Genomic DNA, 6,394 nt, shown 5'->3' with positions numbered 1-6,394 from the left:
AGAGGCAACAATTTTTAAATTGCTATACTAGCTTTATGTGGCTCTCGTTTGGCCATCTGTAGGGTATACCCACACTTGATTGGGACTAAAAGCCATTGTTGTCTTTGTATACTTCATGTGATCTTCTAATTGTGACTGTAAGTTGGATTAGGCACAACGAATAGTAGATTGATTGTGGATGATACGAAGGTACAGACATATAGGCAAGGATGACCTAGGTTTATAGCAATCAGTGGTGCACCTAGGATTTTTGTATGGGGTATGGCGCGCTAAAATTTTTACAGTGTGGTTTGGTAAATTCAATTAGCAATTTGTTAAACAACCGTAAATTTTGCCCCATTATTTGATATACAAGTACTAAATTGCACAGTAAATTTCAAATTTAACTAATTTACCATGTCTTAGTAAGAGCCAGTCCTGAGATTCAGGGCCCGGGGCAAACAATTATATAGAGTCCCTCTTTCACGTCATACTTATTCCATGCACTAAAATAACCTTGTTTCACCTTAAAGTTCATATAAAGACTTATATAATTAATAAAAACTTACTTTGTCACTTATAATAGTGATTATATAAGTAGCAATTCAGAATTTGAGATCACCGAAGGAGCTCAGTAGGCCATCGCCGAGGCAATTGACATCTCAGCCAAAATGGAGGTTTGCATCGTCGACTCCCAGAAGGTCCATACATCGTCAAGGTTGTGACCCGACCAGGGTCATATAGGCTCTGTGATCAAGATGGCGTTGGCATCCCTAATTCCTAGCACATCGAACACCTTAGGCGGTTCTATCCTTGAGATGTTCTACAAAAGATATGTACATTTTTATGTATATATGCATTTCAATAATGATTTTATCCGTGATGTTTTCTCCATTTGTTTTCCATAATTTTTCTCCAAACGACTTTTCTCCATGCTAAACATCTTTAAGATGACGCATACTATTGCCATTCAAATCGGATTGCGCCCTCGCCTCAGTCGGACAAGCTCAAGGCCTTCGTCTCCCCACGCGAATTGACTCCGTCAGGCTCCGTTTACGCCCATTTGCCTACGACTCCACACAGCCGCCCGAGCCGCTCAGCCGCCGAGCCGCTTAGCCGCTCGAGCCGCCGAGCCGCTAAGCCGTCCGAGCCACCAAGCGAGCCGCCTGATTCATAAGCAAGCCGCACCTCGCCGACCTGTCACGTTTTCATTCATGTTATCTAGAAGCAGCCCTGTCCTCGACTTAGCACCTAAACGTGCACGAGCAATAGCGCCCTACATCATGAGCAGGCGGCAGTGGCTCCTCGGTGATGCCCATATTCCTAAGCGTGCACAAGAATCTTTGGATAGAATGCCCCACACGTCTCGTCGGTATAGTGCTAAGCACACTTCAAATTTTGCCACGGTTAAGTGCTAAGCACTTTCCATGTTCGCTATGGTATAGTGCTAAGCACTCTCCGATTTGGCCACGGTAAAGTGCTAAGCACTCTCTAAATTTTGCCATGGTTAAGTGCAAAGCACTCTCCATGTTCTCCATGGTATAGCGCTAAGCACTCCACATTCTCCAACGGTGTAGTGCTAAGCACTCTCCATGTTCTCCACGATATAGTGCTAAGCACTCTCCAATTTCGCCACGGTAAAGTGCTAAGCACTCCAATTTCTCTAAATTTTACTCCAATATCCAGTGCTAAGCACGGGGATTTTGTCCTTTTTACAAATATGAACAAACTCCAAATAAACATAAACTGCTCTCTAGGATATAAAATTCATCGATACATTGTTCCTGATCAACTCCACTCTGTTTTCTTCATCGCCGAGTTCACATATTTTATCTTTAAATCATGTACTACCCATTCTACATATTTGTATTGCAGGATCATCGTCTGGGTGGTCGCACCACCTGGCCTTCGGGTTTCTCCGCCGATCAACTAATCAGACCGCTAGGTTCATGACTTCGTCGCCGACCAGTTGGTCGGACTATTCGGCATTCACTTCTACTCGGTGCTCACTTCGCCACCAACCAGTTGGTTGGACTGCTCGGTGCTCGATTCTCCGTCAACCAACTGGTCGGATTGTCCGTCGCTTCATCGTTAGCTATGCCGGTGGCTCGCCAGCTAAGCTGGGGACTTCTCAGCATTTGGATTGTTCGTCGCTTCATCGTTAGCTACGCTAGGGACTCCTTGGTGTTCGGATTCTTTGTGCAAGCGTCGCCAGCTAAGCTGAGGACTCCCTTAGCGGTCAGATTTTGTTACGTCTCATCCGTCGATTCGCTTGCTGGCTTATTATGCTTTGCCGACGCTGCATGTCATATGTGCTATCAAGGTAGTCCATGCTGTCCGGATCAGGGTGCTGATCCTGGGCGGCACGTCAGGGGCCTTGATAAGTATATCTATCGCAGCAATCTAGTGCTAAACACTCTCCGTTTTCTCCATGTTTTACTACTCGATATTATCGAGTTTTACTCTACATGTCCAGTGCTAAGCACGGGGACTTCGTCCTCTACACTTAATTCTTTGATCCTGCTACAAGATGCAACTTTATCTTAGAGCAGGCTCGGGGACTAAGTGTGTACACTTCACCTAGCGGTGAGTGTAATTTTCACAGCTAAGGTGAGAATATATTATGTGATCTCAATATTAATAATGTTCTTTGATCCTGCTACAAGATGTTTTTCTATCTTACAGCAGGCTCGGGGACTAAGTGTGTATACTTCACTGTGCGGTGAGTGTTATGTTTTTTCTCCTTACTAGTTTTCAGCTAAGCTGGGGACTAGCTGTGTGCTCGGCTAAGCTCGGAGTTGGTTATTCTAACTAAGTGATCATTGATATTCTTTGATCCTGACACCAGCTGTCTTCTTCGCCTACTGTCAGGCTCGGGGACTATAATGTATACATTGCACCTAGCGGCGCATGTATCAATACTAACATCCTCTATGACTAAGTCATGGATGATGATCATCTAACTTCGCTAACGAAGCCTAAGTGTGTACACTTCACCTAAGGTGGAGAATTTTTTTAAATTTTAAACTTGAGCTCCTTACATCCTTCTGGCAAGCCTTACTTGAGTATGTTCGAGGCTTGTTGACCAGTTAAACTGGTCGGTACTTCATTTTGTTGATCGGATTACCAGTTAAACTGGTCGGATTACCAGTCAAACTGGTCGGCATTTCATTTTGTTGATTGGATTACTAGTTAAACTGGTCGGATTGCTGGATTAACTGTCTGACTCCAAGTTAAACTGCTCGGACTTGCTCAAGACGGTGTTGCTCAGCAGATACAAGGAGCTCGGGCAATGCTTTCAAGTTGTCCGATTAATCACGATTAATCGTCCTAATCGGTCCCTGCTAACTGATTAGGGGTACCGTTGACTTGTACAAGTCGTCCGATTAATCGTGATTAATCATCCTAGTCGATCATATGGCGACTAGGTTTGACTGGATGACTTGAAAACATTGAGCTCGGGGACTAGTTGTGGGGGGTATAACCCCAGGTACCCATGGCAATGGACATGGGCCGCACCATCAAGGGAGGTCCAACCCATAAGATCAAGGCCTACGATGCTCGACTCTGGTCGTTGAAAGCTCTAGTTTGGTTTTGGTGAATTGATGAAATCCTAAGTGCTAACCTAGTTTATCAAGTGATCATGAGATAGGTAGCACACTCCAAGTGATGAAGCAAATGAAGATCATAGCATGACGATGATGATACCATGATGATGATCAAGTGCTTGGACTTGGAAAGAAGAAAGAGAAAAACAAAAAGCTCAAGGCAAAGGTATAAACCATATGAGCTATTTTGTTTTGGTGATCAAGACACTTAGAGAGTGTGATCACATTTAGGATTGATAGCCGTACTATTAAGAGGGGTGAAACTCATATCGGAATACGGTTATCAAAGTGCCACTAGATGCTCTAACTCATTGCATATGCATTTAGGATCTAGTGGAGTGCTAACACCTTTGAAAATGTTTGTGAAAATAGGCTAACACATGTGCACAAGGTGATACATTTGGTGGTGTTGGCACATTTACAAAGGAGGTGGTGTTTGCTCGACGGGATTCGGCGCTTTCGGGAAAATGGAATACCTATTTTTTATTGCGCCGGATGCAAATTCTTGGTGGTTGGCACATTTGAGCAAGGGTGAAGAAGTTAGAGTTGAAATGGAGTTGGTCGAAATGATGCTGGCGTCGGTCTACTGACCGGACGCTGGGTCACTCAGCGACCGGACGCTAAAAGGCTGCGTCCGGTCGAGCTGTCAGACGGCACAGTGGCTAGGGTTGAGCACCGGACACTGGTCTGTGTCCGGTCAAGGTGGACCGGACGTGTCCGGTCGAAGAAATACGCCTCGGGGAGCTTACTGGAAACGACCGGACGCTGGGGCTTCAGCGTCCGGTTCGTTTTACCGGAGCGTCCGGTCAGCTTCGTAGCCGTTGAAATCTGATGAACAACATTTGAAGCTCGTGACGCGTGGCGTCCATCGGGTGACCGGACGCTGAGGGTCAGCGTCCGGTCAGTATGACCGGAGCGTCCGGTCAGAGCGCGTTTTGCCCAGTGAAGGGGTATAACGGCTCTATTTGATTGGGGCTCTATTTATAGCCCCATGGCCAGCTCAAGGGTGCTCTCTTGCACATTTTCATTGACATAGCATCCTTGTGAGCTTAGCCAAACACCTCCCACTCATCTCCATCATTGATCCATCATCTTTGTGAGATTGGGAGAGAATCCAAGTGAATTGCTTGAGTGATTGCATCTAGAGGCACTTGGTATTCGTGTTGCACTGCGGATTTCGCTTGTTTCTCTTGGTGGTTGCCACCACCTAGACGGTTGGAGCAGCGGTGGAGGATTGGCACGAGTTGGTGATTGTTCGTGGCCATCTCCGGTGATTGTAAGGGGAGTTGTACCTTCCCCGACGGAGTGCCAAAAGGTAACTCTAGTAAATTGCTCGTGTCATTGAGTTACCTCACTTGTGGGTCGGTTCTTGCGGTGTCCTATCGTATGGATGAGGTTTGTGAAACACCTCTTAGCCGCCGAACCACCAAGTGTTGGTCGACACAACGGGGATTAGCGTGTTGGCAAGCACGTGAACCTCGGGAGAAAAATCGGTTGTCTCTTGTCATTTGCATTCTCCCGGTGATTGGCTCAATCTTCATCTTGTGATTGGTTCACTCCATGACCCGGCGGTATAATCGTATCACTTACTCATTTACATTTCCGCAAACTAGATATAGCAAGCTCTTTAGTGTAATTAGAATTGAGAGCTTGCCTTGTGCTTTAAACATATCTAGTGGAGGTCTTTAGTGTAGCATTTGTGAGAGCTCTTAGTGAGTATTAGTCAAGTAGATTGTGTGCCAATTGATCATTGCAACTAGAATTGTTGGATAGGTGGCTTTCAACCCTTGTAGAGCTAGAGCAAGTTTGCATTTCGCTATTTGTCTTACTAATCAAATTGCTCTAGTTGATTTGTAGTTTTTAAATAGGCTATTCACCCCCCTCTAGCCATATTAGGACCTTTCAGTCGTCGTGCACCGCAAGGTAATCAGAAGACATCTTGGCGATGAAGAAAGATCTGTTCGGATATGATAGATATCGTATTTCTTGTAAATACCTAGCATATAGCCAAATAGATCTAGACCTAAACCAACATGTAACCCTACCCTCTGACTATATAAGGCGGGTAGGGACCCTCCTTGAAGGCATCTCATATTCAACATAATCCATCAAAGACAAAGGACGTAGGGTATTACGTCGATCAGATGGCCTGAACCTGTCTACATCGCTTGTCTCTGCGCTTGTGTCACCATCCGGCTCCTATTACACGCACCTCCACCGATTCATCTACTAACATGGGCATACCTCTCGGTAGACTGCCGACCATATTTCGTCGACAGCAACCCCTCCTTTTCCCTTAAAAAAATAAATGAGAAGGGCAAGATTGAGGAATGACTAATTGATGGACGAAAGAGTAGTGAGGGATGAGTGGAGAAGAGAGTGAGAGATAGGCAGCTCCAAACTCAATGTGAGATTTGTGAGAGTGAGTGCAAAGAGTAGTGAGGGACCGGCGGAGGAGAGAGTGATAGACGGAAGAAAGAAATTTTTGGTTTTTGCTCTTCAATACTAGGTATAGATATATATCTCACGTACTCAATGCTCATCCCATTTTGCTGCAGGATGTCTCTCATCCAGACATGCCACAGAATTCCACTGGCAAGAAGGCCAGGAAAGACGAAGGAACCAAAAGGAAACCTCCAGGAGCTGTAAAAATCAGCCCATGGTCACTGGCTCCCCTCAATGCAGAGGAAGTCTCAAAGGCAGCTGTAGAGGCCAAGAAGAAATCTAAAGTACTCCAGCCGATCACAAGGCGGGGGAATATTCTTAAGCCTGACAATAGAACAGACAAAAGCACGGTGTTACTACCT

The sequence above is a fragment of the Miscanthus floridulus genome, chromosome 1 (genome assembly GCF_019320115.1).
Source record: "Miscanthus floridulus cultivar M001 chromosome 1, ASM1932011v1, whole genome shotgun sequence".
NCBI lineage: Eukaryota > Viridiplantae > Streptophyta > Magnoliopsida > Poales > Poaceae > Miscanthus > Miscanthus floridulus.
This window is presented reverse-complemented; position numbering follows the sequence as displayed.